Raw genomic sequence first — 15,442 nt, forward strand, 5'->3', positions numbered from 1 at the left:
GCAAAATATCCAAGCCCGGACCTGACCAACGCTGGCTATAGTAGAGTGTTGTTGCTATAGCTGGTGTTGACCTGACACTGTATGGCAGCTATTTCGAACAAGAAAAAAAAAAAAAAAGATTTCTTGTGGGTACCATTTTCAACTTATATGCTAAAAGGGGAGTGGCTATCCGACTTTTTTTTATTGTTATGTATTCTTTCTTTCCCCCCTCTTAATTTATTTTTTCCGCCATTTTGGCGCGAATTCACGAACTCGCTGAACTGTAGCAAATCGTTTGCGTCACGCTTATTTTACTATTATCATTTTTTTTATATATATATGTTTCTTCTTTATAACTCTTTTTCTTTTGTTTCTTTTTATATACTGCACACATGGCAATGCAAGCTGGTTAATCTCCATAATAGCTTCGACACCCCTCCCTCGCTGTATCACGTACTCTCAGTCAGTCGGTCTCCTCACAACATCAGCAGGTGACGGTTCCTTGCTTGCTTGTTGTCGACGGCATTCGTAGTAGATAAATTGATGGAAACTGTACGGCGCAATCGCGTTCAGTTGCTGGAACAGTCCGCTAGGGAAGTGGGGAACAGATCAGCCTTTTAATCCCTTACCACAGAGACGCTCAAGAGAGAACCCTGAAAGACGAGAGATCGCAGTTGATCATGTGTGCCCCCCCCCCCTTTTGTAAACATCACATTGTTATCGTGAAACATCGAGACTGAGACTGTATGTGTGTGCGTGTTGACAACTGTGCTGAAATCTCATTCGTTCTATCTAGTTAAACGTTGATTAGCTTTCATCTACCACGATAACGTAGGATAAGCGATGATAATCGCACGTGCTGCCATCAGCAAGGGAAAACAAAACTAACCCCGAGGATATCAAAAACAGTTCTCGTTAGAAATATAATTTGTTATCTCGCTATTCGTAATAATTTTTGATATTATAAGTAGATTTTTTAAGGTGGTTTATCAGTGACAAGAAGTAAATATTTCGCACCTAATCGAAGATGACAAACGAGGAATAATATTTGTTTTCTCTATAACATAGCGTTTGTATAATTTTACCATATGAATGCTAAGATGGTGTGTGTGTCTTCATAATGTTTTAAGTTACAGTAGCTTGTGCTAGTGCGAAATATACAAGATGTGGATTTTTGAAAAAATGAATAGCGATGGTAAGTATAGATTATCATACTTACTAGTTAATTGATTGTATAATGTCTATAATCGGTCTGCAGTACTCTGAGTGAATCAGTAGTTCAAACTTGAAGATTTAAAATTTACATATAAATTCTCCTTGCAAGAGGAAGGCTAACAGGGCTCTGGATTCTTTATGAGTATGAATTTGTGTGAAAATGAATGTAGAGATATGCCACTGAGAAAGGGATCTCCTAATTCACGAAGTTCGAGTACTAAATAAGTTATTAATTTTATATCGTTTAGTGAGACAACTGTAAGCGTGCGGAATAGAATACTACAATAGAACCTCTCGATAACGGACACCCATGGGACCAAAAATTTTGTCCGCTAACGGGGAGGTACGATATACAGTGGAACTATACTTCATACTACCTTCACTTTTATACGACGTTCGGCTTTAGTCGCAATTGGTTCCTATACATATTAATGCTAAAATGTATATGTTACTGTGTGAAAAGTTCTGCATTATCACCAATCATCTCGATAGAGAATGGTGTGATTAAATTTGACTACATTTTTCACTTTTACCGGCTATTAATGCATAACTTCCAAATAATGGTTGAAAGCCTGATAAATATAGAAAAAATTTATAACCTTTCTTCACTTCATTTAACCAATTAATTATTTTTAACAGTACATGATACGCGACTACGCGTATTTTGCAATAAAAATATTAATTATAGGGGAGAGATAGAAACATTCATAACAACATTATCATCTCGTAATGTTGGCTTTCTTCACACGTATCAACAAACAAAATCAACATTATCATTCGAATTCACGATCCTGGACCATTGTTGTGTTCATTTAATTAAATAATTAATTGACGATTAATAATTTTTGCCAACACAAGTTTGGGATTAAATATAATCGTAGTTGAATATGATAAATTCTCGGTTTATGACCAAAAAATTAAGAAATTAGTTTGCCTGATTTTGCTGTCCGCTATCAAGTGTCTGCTAACGGGGAGTGAAATGCAATAAAGCCCTTTTCCATGAGATCGAGGATCAGAAAAATGTCCGTTAATGGGAGGTAACCGTTGACGGGAAATATTCGTTAGGGGAGGTTCTACTGTAAAACTAAAAAAGAATCAAATACAGTCGGCTCTACTCAAATCGACTAACGAATACCCCGCGAAAAGGAATAAAATCTCCGAAACAGAAATTCTTCTGTGTTCAATGCTCCCCGCTTATTAGAATAATTTTGGCCCCTTTTTCCTATGTAATATAATAAATGAATTGATTACTTAGTAATGAGTCCCGAAGAGATGAACGTGAAAAGAAAAGATTGGAATTTGTGTGTTTCAAATTCAAGTTTAAAATACAATGAAAGAAAAACAGAAAAACTCTGACAGAAAAACAGAAAAACTCTGACAGAAAAAGACTGAAATTCCATACGTGTGTGAAATTTCTCAAACTTAAGTATCAAACCTTTAAAAAGATACGTATAAATTTGAAGAACGGAAGCTAAGACAGAGAAAAGATCTAAAATCGAGGATGTTGACCGAAATTGTAATGGAATACAATTTCATTAGTGACATTCTTTATAATCGCCATGACCAATCAAGAATTCGAGAGAAATGGGAAAGGTTTTGAAAACGGGTTAAAATTTTTCTGCATCAGAAAGGAAGATTATGTAGAGAAGACAGAGCAAAGGCACAATCAAGTTAGATGTTCAAGATTTATTGCACTGAAAATCAGGTTGTGCGAACGATACAATGCGTGATTAAATGAATTCAGAAAAATCCAGTCGAACAGGGCTCTTCTACGTATATCCCGAGAGCTATACCGCACAAAAATAGATCTTCAAAAATCAAAATAAAATATTGTTTCCTTCTTTGACCAATGTTAAAGGAGATATCATAGTTTTCGACAAAATTCTCATTCTGCAGATGTTTAATTCATTTCAGAAGCCAATTTCTTATAATTAATCCTTCAAATTCATTAATAGCGTCACATAGTTATTAACAAGGTTTACCCGCAAATCAAATATTATTCACTGGAATAGTTGATATTCGTTTAAGTGGGACCGACTGTATGCATGAAGCGTAAAAAAAATAACTTTAATCACCGATAAGTGCTCAAGTTAATAAAATTTAATAAAAAAAAACGTAGTATATACAATTTTTTTTAAAAGAAATCGGAAGATAAGAATTTTCGTTTCTGGAGAAGTTAAATTATAATAATCGGTGAAAATTTAATGCGAAAAAATAATTAGTCCTCGATAATATTAAAATTATTTTTTCATCTGAAAATAATTCTTTTAGGATTACCATCGCCATAATCTGAGAATTCTTTCTTTTATATTTTCCATGTGATATTTTATACTATTTATAGACTTTCCTCTATATTTATACTATCTGAATTCTCAGATTGGATTCACTTGATCAATGAATCGTGGAATGAAACAATGTAAGATTAAAGACAACTAATTCGACCATGAAAGCATCATTTATCAAAAACTGTTTAAAAATTACTTCTTTTTTTTTGTCATGTTTTTATGGATGAGGATAATTCTTTATTATCAATCTATAATCGGCTACATTCATTCGGTTTCCATGCGCCGTTGATTATTTACTAACGAAGAGTGAAAAATCGTATTCCATTTTGATCGGTAATGAAATCCTGTTCATTTGTTTCGGTTTCGCTACCGTTGGCACATGTAGTTGTAGTTCTAGTGAGTTTGGATTCAGACAAACCAGTCATATTTTTCATCTGGACCATCATTTTCTGGATTTTAAGTGAAAACTCCCGATTGTCTGACACGAGACCAGGAAGTGTGTCAGATAATCAATCGTCCGATGACCGATAGGTTGCATTAGCAGTGCCAATTTTAAGAACGAAATACCTGAGATGAAAACTAGAAAAAAAAGTGTTCTGCTGTGGCACAGGCACCTGTCTCGCAGCAGGTTCCTGTAAATAAGTCAAGATACTGTGAAAAACGATTCGAAGTAAAAATCTTGAGTGTCAATAGCTTTTCTTCTACTGATTGGGAGTGGGTCAAGGAAAGATTATATCCAGGGATGGCTCGAGACAAAATTCTCAATCGTTCGAGAAATTTTTAGGCACCCCTCTGGTATAAGCCGCACTCCTTCTGGTTTTAGCCGCACCAGTAAAATAATTCATAAAGCTCGCAGATTTGTATACGTATTTCCATTCGTATGGCGTATGTATCAAGACAAAACACTTTCTCAAAATTTTTCTTCACCTTTTATTTGACGTCCCTCCTATAGAGGTGCCCAGTGGGGCCGAGCTCACTGACCATTTTAGCATCGTATTGCAAAGCTTAAAACTATTTTTTTTCCCTCAGAAAACTGGGGTAAACACATGTGAAATTCTTGTTTTGATGTATCATTCAACGTAATTCTCGTTGAAAACCATGGAGATTTCCTTCCCCCCCCCATAATACAGTGCTGTCTTTATGTACCAAGCACTACATACCATTATGTATACTCGAATTTGATGGGAGTTAATGTGAGCAAAATTCAATGTTTTGTGGATATTATTCCAAACATTGCGGCTGAGTATTTCGGAAGAAAAACAAAAGGAAATCTCTTTTGCTCAAGTGTCATCATAGAAAAAATTAACAAAGACTCATATTATAATACAATGAGCCATTCTTTCGTTGACAGCCAACAAAACAATCGCCCATTCATTTCAGACATCACTCACTCGATTGTGTTGTTTCCTCCTATAGACGCTATCAATGTCTTCCTCATCTTTTCCCCTCTTAGTCCTAATTTTTTTCCATAATTAGTTGCGGCAACTCATTAAGAGACACTGTGCATCGATGGTTATTCGGCGTAATAATAAATAATAATAATAGTCAACAACCAGGAACGTTTAATATTCAGTGAAGTAACGTCAACCACGACTGTCTTCTTTAACGGGTTTACGAGCCGGGGCTACTCAGTCGACCCCTTCTGTATAAAATGGGGTATTCTGAAGGAGACACTGGAGGAAGTCTGAGGTACCACGGAGGAATATCGAATAGAAAGGGAGCCATGGCAGGTGGTTAAAAAAGAGCCACGGGGAGATGTAAAAAAAATTGAGTGTGATGAAACATTTTTCAAGTGAGATAAGTGTGACTACTTTCGGAATCTAGCAGAACTGTCTATAAAACCATGCTATCTTGAATATTGCACTTAGAAACTTGGAATTTTTTTTATTGTTGTTGTTGGCCTCAGAAGAGACAGGACAACAACTTTCTCGTTAGGTTTTTGAATACAGGGTGTTCGTATAAAAAGTTAATTTAAAAAAATTTAATAACTAGACAACCCTTTGCAGTATGAATGACATCTGAGTTCTACATGTTATTTCTAAACTATACTTTTTATAATTTGAAGTTTTTGCCTCTAGTATAAACGGTTCGCCTGTAAAATGTGGTGCGTGCTGGTAGCTGTGCACCCTGTATATTTTTTCAAGTGCGCATGTGTAAATTTTATTCGCCGTAATATCGGTTACTGTGCTTATGTGTTTGCTGGAGGAGGGGAGGGGGAAACTTTGCACTAGGATTCCTACTGACACCTATCATATGAAAACGAAACCATTTGTAATAATTCTTCAAGTAAAAATTGACTTGTAGAATTATTTTGTTTTAAACCAATGTGTGCAGCATGGAAATAAATATTTATAGCGTAATACCATATATTTAAGAATTTTGCGAAATGCTTCGAAGCTGGCAGGAAATTCCCGCGGTTTAAGAACACTGCTATGCAGTATTTGTACTTTCTAAATGTATAAACCCTCCGCACACACACACACACACACACCTAAATATATAAAATCGAGGCTCAGGGAAGCCCTAGGAAAAAACACTTAAGCCCAGGCCTCAGAACTCTTTACGATGATCCAACTTTTGTTTCCTTCTCCCGTTTTCGTTCCTTCAATATTTATTGGCTACTCGAGAACGGTATCATCACCATATTATCTGCTCTTTTTTTGCTGGTTTTGTGGTCCATATGGTGTGTAGTCATCTACCGTAACATGGTTTTTTCCTTCCAAGAAGTGCAGCAAATATCTCGTGGGGTCTATTGGAGATCTTCCAAGGGTCCGCCCACCCATTCCCGTGTCTAATAGAGATAAAAACTCGGCAATTTCCCGCTCTCTTCTAATGGATTTAAAATTGTGGAGTCTCTTCTTTTTTTTATTGTTGCCGACCGAAGCTCGCGAATGCTGTTCACGCTTTTAATAAGATGGGAAGGAGAAGGCAAGGAGGAATCCTTTTCCACGTTGAATCGATAAAATGAGGGAGAGGCTTTAATAAACGACCGTAAGTCGGCAATGGGTCTGCTGTTTGGCTTTTCCTTGGTAACCAAAACGAACCTCTCAGGCAGCAGAGCCCTCTTTTCCTGCTTTTATCTCTGCATGTCTGTCATAACCCGTGCCGCATTGTTGTCAAAGATTTGTATCAAAAATGGAAATGAAGAAGAGTAGGTGAAATTAATTTCACCTTTTTTCTCCTTTAAGATTTGAAGATCAATAATTCATTATATTTTTCTTAAAAGTGAATTTTTTGTGTATTTCGAAAATGAAACTGAAATGACTGCAATGAAACGAAACAAAAATTAATGAATTTTGTGGCAAAAAACACTGGAAATAATCAGAGGGGAGTTTATGGTATTACCGCCTGTAGGCTACACAAATTTTGCCTCTCATCTTTCATTCTAGTCTGATGTTTTTAGCCACAATTTGCCGTCCTGGACTATAGCCCATTTGGTCCTCGCCCCTTTAAATACGCTTCTGTCTCTAAGTCACCCTTTTGGCCACTCGCATGCTTGTACGATTTGGTAACTGTTTCGGTCACGCACTGTCCTTGTTTGTCCATCGCTTTCTATGTCCCTCTTTCGTTCATTCACGTGCTTGCACACGCTGTAGGTCACTCTTGGTCACTCACTGGCATGATTCATTCATGGACACTCTTTTGATTGCTCCCATGCTCACAAAATGCCTAGGTTGCTCACTGACATGGTCTATCGCTCTCTAGGCCATTGTTTTGGTTACTCACGTACTTGAATGCTGTCTTAATCATTCAAGAGCTTGCGTACTGTTTAGGTCACTCTTTTGTCCATTCTCACGCTTGTAAATCGTCTGGGTCATTCGTTTGGTTACTCACCGATCAAGTTAGAGGCAGATTCATGGTTTTACCGATTGTGGCTACAAATTTCGCTACACTTTCCCCCATTCAACTTATGTTCTTAACCAATCATCCCTGAGATTTTCCGCCATGGGCTACAGCCCCATAGCGCCCCCCCCCCCCCCGTAAATACGCTTCTGGAAATACTGAATTTACTAAAATTTCTGATTACGAAAAATATATCGTTCGACATTCAGCACTAGGCCGGCCTACTTGTCGTAGATCTAGGGTGCTCAACTTTTAGCAAAGTGTAGGGCCACTTCATTGGCTTTAAAATGTGTCGTGGACAGTGGCGTATTTACAGGGGGGGGGGAATAGCGGAGGGGCGACAAATTTTATGAATTAGTGGCTAAAAAAATTAGTACATAATGGAAAATGGGCGGCAAAATTTTATAACCACGAATCCGCCATGAATCCCAGAGATCGGGAGACTAGGTTGATGACCTAGAGCGTCTGCAAACATGTGCGTAAACAAAAGAGTGAGCAAGCAATGAGTGAGCAAAAAAGTGACCTCAAGTGTGCTCAAGCATGCTCAAGCATGTGAATGACAGAGTGACCTAGAGCATGTTCAAGCATATGAACCACAGGAAGAGTAACTACAGCGTGTGCAAGAATGCGAATGATTAAAAGAGTGTGCAAGCCATGTGGTTTACGTAGAGAGTACGTATGTGGTTACGTATGAGAGTGACTTAGCAAATGTGTGAGCTTGAGAGTGACTTAGCAAATGTGTGAGCTTGAGAGTGACTTAGCAAATGTGTGAGCTTGAGAGTGACTTAGCAAATGTGTGAGCTTGAGAGTGACTTAGCAAATGTGTGAGCTTGAGAGTGACTTAGCAAATGTGTGAGCTTGAGAGCGACTTGGAGAGTGTGTGAGCATGGGAGTGACCAGAACAGTGCGCTATCATGTGAGTGACTGAAGAGTATCCAAGCATGTGAGTGACTGAAGAGTATCCAAGCATGTGAGTGACTGAAGAGTATCCAAGCATGTGAGTGACTGAAGAGTATCCAAGCATGTGAGTGATCGAAAGAGTACGCTGTCAGACCGGACAAGGCCCGGGCTCTGTTCTTTACGAGATATTAGTCCTTTATCCGTGTGGGTTGGGCCATGCTGGAGCGAAAGAGTATGCTAGCATGTGAGTGACCGAAAGAGTATGCAAGCATATGAAATACCAAAAGGACTTAGAGAAACGGGCGTATTTACATGCGGGGGGGGGGGGGGGCTGAGCGAGTTATAACACAGGGGGACGAATTCGAAGAATGAGGAATGGCAAAGAAAATGAAACTAGAAAAATAGAAGGGCGGCAAAATTCAGGTAGCCCACAGGCAGAAAAACCGTAAATACGACTCTGGTCGTGGGTCACTTAAGCGATCTGAAACAGCGCCGTAGGTCACCTACGTGATCTGGAAATGTGCAGTGAGCAGGAGCTGCTCTTCAGAGGTTTTGATTTTTTTTGCGAGCGTCCTCCGACACTGCGGGTAACATAACTGATGTGGAACTGCACCGATGGTCGCTTAAATGCTCTGAAACTGTGCCGCAGGTCATTTAAGTAATCTGTAAAAGCACCGCGGGTCACTTAAGTGATCTGAAACCCTGCCGTGGGTAACTCGAGTGATGTGGAGCTGTACAACGGGCCTCTTCTCTGTAACTGTGCCGTGGGTCACTGTGCCGCTGTGGTGGTTGAAAGGTCATAGTGACTGCCTCTCATCGCGAGGACCCAGGTTCGAACCCCACCGGCCGCTACAGTGGTGGTCGCCTGAAGTTCATTTTCTGTGGTTCCCAATCTCGAGGCGTGAATGTGTTCACTCATAGTTAGAAAAATTGATGACAGGTGGCAGTATTACACATAAAAAACTTCACGTTAGGTTCACAACACGTACACGCTTATTACGGCTTGCACAAATTCGTTAGAAATTCCGTAAAGGAATGTGTACGAGATGCATGTACGGTTAAGTGGTGGTGGTAGTGTACCTCTAGTGTTTCCCAAAGTAAGTGATATTATATTATCCCAAGGGGTTGTTGCAATGACCGAGATAGTGGGGGTGGGGTGTTTGTTGGCACTCAGAGTTGCGATATAGGTATAAGGGGCAGTTCAAGTATTACGTCATCATCGATGGGGGGGGGGGGTTCCGATTTGCTGACTTTTGATGACAAGGGGGGAGGGGAGGGGGGGCTTTGGATAATGCTTACGTCATCAACCACCCTTTATGAAAATATGAGTTAGGATTTGCTGACAGGGGGACTCGCTTAAAAAAACTATTCTACACTATGGATACAGTAACAACACTACGCGAAAAAAAAGCTAATAATACCGTTTAAAAAAACCGTTACAGAAGGGCCTTAGTTGGGTTATACCAACTGGAGTTTTCACGTTCCAGGAAGCAGTCTGGGGTCCTAAATAGGTCTCTGGCGTCTCAACCCTTCCGTTACTGGCATCGTAAATAATGGTTACACTGGAGGGGAAACTGATTTTTTTTTATTCTCTCCCTTGTGGAAAATGGGAGAACCAAACACAAATCAAAGTCTATTCGCTGTCGAAAATTCGGAACGATTTATCACGTCAAACACTACAATGGAATCAAATATAACAGGGAGTTTTTTTTTTCATGGATCCACGCGGCGGTGTTTTGCGGAAGTAAGACTCATTGAGTAGGGTACAAAGAAATACACACATACAGCACGCATTTTGAAATTCTGATCATGGGGAGTAACTGTGATACTGCTGAATGAAGCTGTCAGGCTTTTCTTTTTTAACGATATTGAAAGCCCTCGTTGCTATATTTGTTCTGTGGCTTGACAGTGTGGGAAAAAGACGTTTCAAAAGACTTCAAAGTCGTGTATGGTATAGTATTAGAAAAAAGAATGCGGCTGTTAAAATTGAATTTCATACAGTGTGGCCGTAATCAAAGAGAAGAGTTCTGAAGCTCGATAGATAAGAAATTATTAGGTCAAATATAGCCAATGCAAAAGTTCTGGAAATCTCAGCTGGGGGTAGAATGGCACCGAATGTCGTGTCGATATTCGTATTTTACCCACAAAAAATTTGGCTCCATGTGGCCCAGTATTTTTTACCCATTGAGTTGTAAGCATCTCTTTAATTATGAAAGGTGGGTTTCTTCGAGAGGCGGCAAATTTGGGAAATGAGTCGGGCCATCTTATCGGCGTCATACGTCTACGGGCAAAGTGATGTTTTGTGCCCCCCCCCCCCTACCTAGTTGAAGAACCTGCCTACCAGTTTAAGTACATGCTCTGAACCATTGTACCTGATCTCGTTATATTCTTTGGCCTCCTATGCACTATTATTACTACACCGTACTAGGTGCAGTTATTTAGCCACTGGATATAGCCTATTCAAATCGCCTTAGGTGCAGTAACCTCTTAGGCAGTGGTTCCCAAAATGTGGGTCTAAAAAGTGGAATTCCTAAAGTGACGAACCTCTCGGGGGGGGGGGGGGGGGGAGTCGCGTGAGATTCTTCAAAATAAAAACGTCCGTATAAGAAATTCATTTTTACCTTAAGAATATGTCAAAACTAAAAATGTTTTTCCTCAGCTGAGCTGATTACCGTGTATCTAACAATGTAATTTCATCAAATTCTACTCGTACGATAATCAATGTATAAATTTAATACTTATACAGGGTGACAGAGCTAATCACCCGATTTAAAAATTGCATATTTCTAAGAAATTAAAAACATAGAATGATAAGGTAAAAATGTGAATTATAAGGGGGAAAATGTGTCTACGTTTTATGAACAATTTTCGTTAATGGTCGATTTCACGCGTAGAATCATTTTGAAATAGGATGGTTCTTTCTTAATCATCCTGCATACGAAAAGCAAGGAGCATACACCTCTTTCACTTCCATCTTTCATAAGGAACACTAAGTACAGTACATCAAAGATCAAAATAAATATTTGCCATATTTTAACGTGTGTGAGGAACGCTCGTGCGTAAGAAACCCTCCTCCCCGATTTTTTGAACTTGAAATTCGGAAAAAAAGTTGAAAAGATATATCTATAAAATACTATCCATGTATAAGAAACCCCCTCCTATTTTTGGGACCGAGTTTTTTTCAAAAGGGGGGGGGGGGGTTCTTTATTATACACGTTAAAATACTGTATACAATATTTAAAAAAAATTTGAATATCGTTAAAAATTGATATCGAAAAATTGAAACCGCAACAAGCGTCCCGAAAAGTCCTTTCGGGACAACACATTTATCAACAAAAAATCAGAATGTTCCAGACATATGGCCAGCCTATGTAGGGGGTCGCGCTTCAAAATTTTTGGGAACCACTGGCTCTAAGGAATTTCTAACGAATTGGTACATGCGGAAAGTGCTGTGTGTGTATATGCGTGGTTATAACGTATTTATGATGTCAGGTATGCGTGTGTGAAGTCAGTTTTCGCGTTCAAGAAGTGCTACCATCTGCTTTCCATATTGGGAGTGAAAGTGGCGAATTCCTGAATTCTCGTGTTTTTATAAATATAATGAAAGCTATTGTGCCAAATGAAGCCAAATTTTGTGTTTCCAATTTTTAGACTAGAAAATTCGATTTTTTTTTTTTAAATGTAAATAGTTCCAAAATCCATCATCGGGAAGGGTCCGGATGAAATAACACAGAATGCTGAGTTAATATTCATTTTCACACAACTTTGATATTTCTGAGCATCACAAGATTCATCTGCGCGGGCAGATTAAAATCTACATATATTCGAACTTCTCTAAGTGGATATCGTTGAGCTCGTGCAAAATTTATTAGTCTATAAGCGGCAAAACACACAGTGAAATCACTTCATTAAGTTTACTCAGTACTTTATTTATTATAAAATCACTGCACGAATATATATAGCAGTCTAAAATATTTTTTACTATAAACGCTTCCTACCATTTATTACATGCTGACATATGGACAAGAAAATCGATAGACAGTTGTGTATGCGCTTGAAGAATGTCATTTACATTGCATTTGAATATATCCGACTGGACATAAGCATCCAAACAGAGAGATGCTTTTTTTTCTCAGCCCACAAATACATCAAAGAAAGAGACTTTCCGGATATGCTGAGATAAACTTTGGGCAGGAAAGTTTGTTTTCTCCGCCGAAAATCTAACCCTGGTACTTTCTCTGGTAATGCGGACAAGTACACCAATTTACTCCACCAAGTGTACCATAGAAACACAACTATTTTTATTTATAACGCGCACAGTACCGTGATGCTCTGAGTTGAGAGAGAATGATGAGATAAACTTTAGTTAGTTTTTTTTTTATCTCAGCACTAATCCAGAAAGTCTCTTTAAAAAAAAAAAGCATTCAGTGTTACGTGGTTTTAACATTAAAACAATGTTCACTTATCCCAGTAGTTCTCAAAGTGTGCGTCGTGAATCCCAGGACGGTCGTCAACCTTTGTCAGGGGTGCCGCGGTGTTAATGTGTGCCTGTTCAGTACTTTCGGTGTTGTTCTTTTTTTAAAATAAAAAGACAATTCTGGGGAGTCGCGAATAAACATTGTCATAGTAAGGTGGACGGTGCAAGTTTGAGAACTACTGAGTTATCCGATTATCCATTGGAATCCGTACGGGACTTTTATCCCCTCAAAAGGATTAGTTGCATTTTCTACTGCTTCAAATGAAAAAAAAAAACCAAAGATCTATGGATATTTGCTCCACTGCTTGCTATAGTTTTAATTATTAAAAGTATTGTGGAATCGGAATGATCCACAATGAACATTAGCTGAAGTGCTATCTATACATCCCGTGAAGTACGAAAGTGTTCGTTACTCCGGTCAAAACCCCATTTAATTGACGCCTTTTCTTTTATCCTCCATGACTTCTTTTTTTAGCAATTTCTTGCATTACAGAAATAATACATTAGATATTCCCCGCATTCTCGAGAAATTTATGAACTCTGTTAACCTTCAATGCGGATGTGCCAACCAACAAAATTAATATTTTACAAAGTGATGCTCTGATAGCCAAAAATTACATCTGTAAAACCGATGTTTTCACCTCATTCATCTCCAACTAAAAAGTTAAAAAAAAAATTATAAAAAATAATGTATATATGTTTTTTCCTCCCTCAGCTAAAAGAGAAATAGAGAGCTCTTTGATAAGGGTAATGGTGACTGCAGCAATATGTTCCTTTATATAATAAGGAAGACACCAAAATCTTCGCTAGCTATATAGAGCACTTAATCTAGTGGACCGTGAAGACGAAGTGTATCCTCTAAAAAGTGTGAACATGCAACCTCTACTCACTTATCGTCACAAAATTTATTTGTTTTTATTGAACCTCAGTTCCATCCGATTATCGAAAAATGGAATATAAATTCCAGTTTAAAAGAGAGTTTTCTGGGGCGCCCGCAAGACTATGTTCGAGAGTAACACGGGCATACTCCCCCATCTTCCGATAGTAATAATCTTAAATTACTATTAAGGTAAATTTAGAGCACACATGCTCAGCCCATGACCCGCGGGCCAAATGTGGAGCTTGAAGTCATCTGATGTAGCCCGTAGTGTCAAACCTAACTTTGTAAAAATTAACTGAATGGCATAACCAGATCATTTGATATCTGGCCCAGTGACTTGATCAGTGATCACTTGATATCTTCCCTTAGTGACCCACGGCACATTTTCACTTCACTTCAGTGGCCCATGGCATATTCTTAGATCATTTTGGTGATTCGCTGCGCATTCTCACTTCACTTAAGTGGTCCACTGCACATTCTCACTTCATTTAAGTGGTCCACTGCACATTCTCACTTCACTTAAGTGGTCCACTGCACATTCTCACTTCACTTAAGTGGTCCACTGCACATTCTCACTTCACCTGAATGGCTTGCGGCACAGTTCCAGACCACTTAAGTGCCGTGTTGCACAGTTCAGTCAAATGGCGCGCGACACATTTTTAAACCAATGAAGAGGTCCGCACTCTCCGAGATGTTATTTAGAGGGACACCAGTGCATTTTATTTTGTCCAGTAAAGTTTGAGGGAATCCTAAAAAATTAGTTTTACATTACCCGCCACTAATAAATTCACCGGTTAATAAAATCAGCCACTTTATAAAATCAAATTTCAAAATCAAATCAATATCAGTTAGATGACAAAGTTTGCAATATAGTAAAACCAACAACGCCGCTTTCAATAATCAAAAACATTTTTGAACAGAATTTTCATCAGCAAAGAAACAGTGTGAAACTCGAAAGGAAATTTAACCTCATAAATTATTTAGTCTTATTTTTGTCATCTTCACATTTGCTGTAGTTTTTTTTTTATTTGTTAGCACGAAAAGGAAACGAGGGTTCAGGAAATGGGAGAATCTATTAAGAAGTACTTCTGCACTGAAATGTAATTTTTATGTGCTAATTTAATTACTTAATCTATATATATAAAATTTATTTTCTGTCTGTCTGTGTGTGTGTATGTTCTCTATACAAATTTACACATTTAGATCGATCGTCGTCAAATTTTGCATATGTACCAAATGGGGCCCGACTTAAACGATAGGCTACTTTAAAATTTCGTCAGAGCAGGGCAAATGCCCCAAATGGGCAAAAAACCGTAGGGCAACGATGGTTTTTGGGCCTCAACAATCACTTTCCGAACGTTTACTTTGGTTACCGTGGTTCCCTAGCAATGCGTTTAACACGTGTTTTATGCCTTTACAATGGTTTGTCATTTCTTCAACGCTGTCAGTATATGTATAATATTTATGCCTTTATAATGGTTTGCCACATTTTCAATACTCCCAGTAATGAGGTTTTTTGAATCATCATCAACATCGCTTTGAGGGTCAGGAAAAGGGTGATCCTCATTGAAATCAGTGCTATTGCCGATTTTAATGTAGAAATGCGGAAATTTGGTGGGGTTTTCTGTCACATCAATAATTTTAAAAATTGTATTCAATACTCGATTTTTGAAATATTGAGCTCGCTTAGAGATATACGAAGCCCAGAAAATTAGATATGAAGTAATTAGCCGGACCTACTTTCGAGTTGGATATCCATGCAATAACATTGATTTCAACTTTTTATTTATATCTTCTCAAGCATGAAAATTAATGTCTCAGTATTGTCTTTTCATATTCAACTGCATAAATTCATATAGTTTA

At 38.3% G+C, this 15,442-nt stretch overlaps 1 protein-coding gene across 1 annotated transcript in view; it reads left to right on the forward strand.

Annotated features, from left to right (window-relative positions):
- Nucleotides 1-1,086: 1,086 nt before the first annotated feature.
- Nucleotides 1,087-15,442, forward strand: part of LOC149084338 (cytospin-A-like) — a 48,364-nt gene continuing 34,008 nt past the window's right edge. The window contains exon 1 of the mRNA XM_089234709.1: nt 1,087-1,174. The gene's annotated coding sequence lies outside the window, so the exon portion shown is untranslated. The remainder of the gene's footprint in view (nt 1,175-15,442) is intronic.

This window comes from Pholcus phalangioides, unplaced genomic scaffold (assembly GCF_987345545.1).
Source record: "Pholcus phalangioides strain wild (caught in Gottingen) unplaced genomic scaffold, Ppha-v1.0 ptg000008l_1, whole genome shotgun sequence".
Classification (NCBI taxonomy): Eukaryota; Metazoa; Arthropoda; class Arachnida; order Araneae; family Pholcidae; genus Pholcus; species Pholcus phalangioides.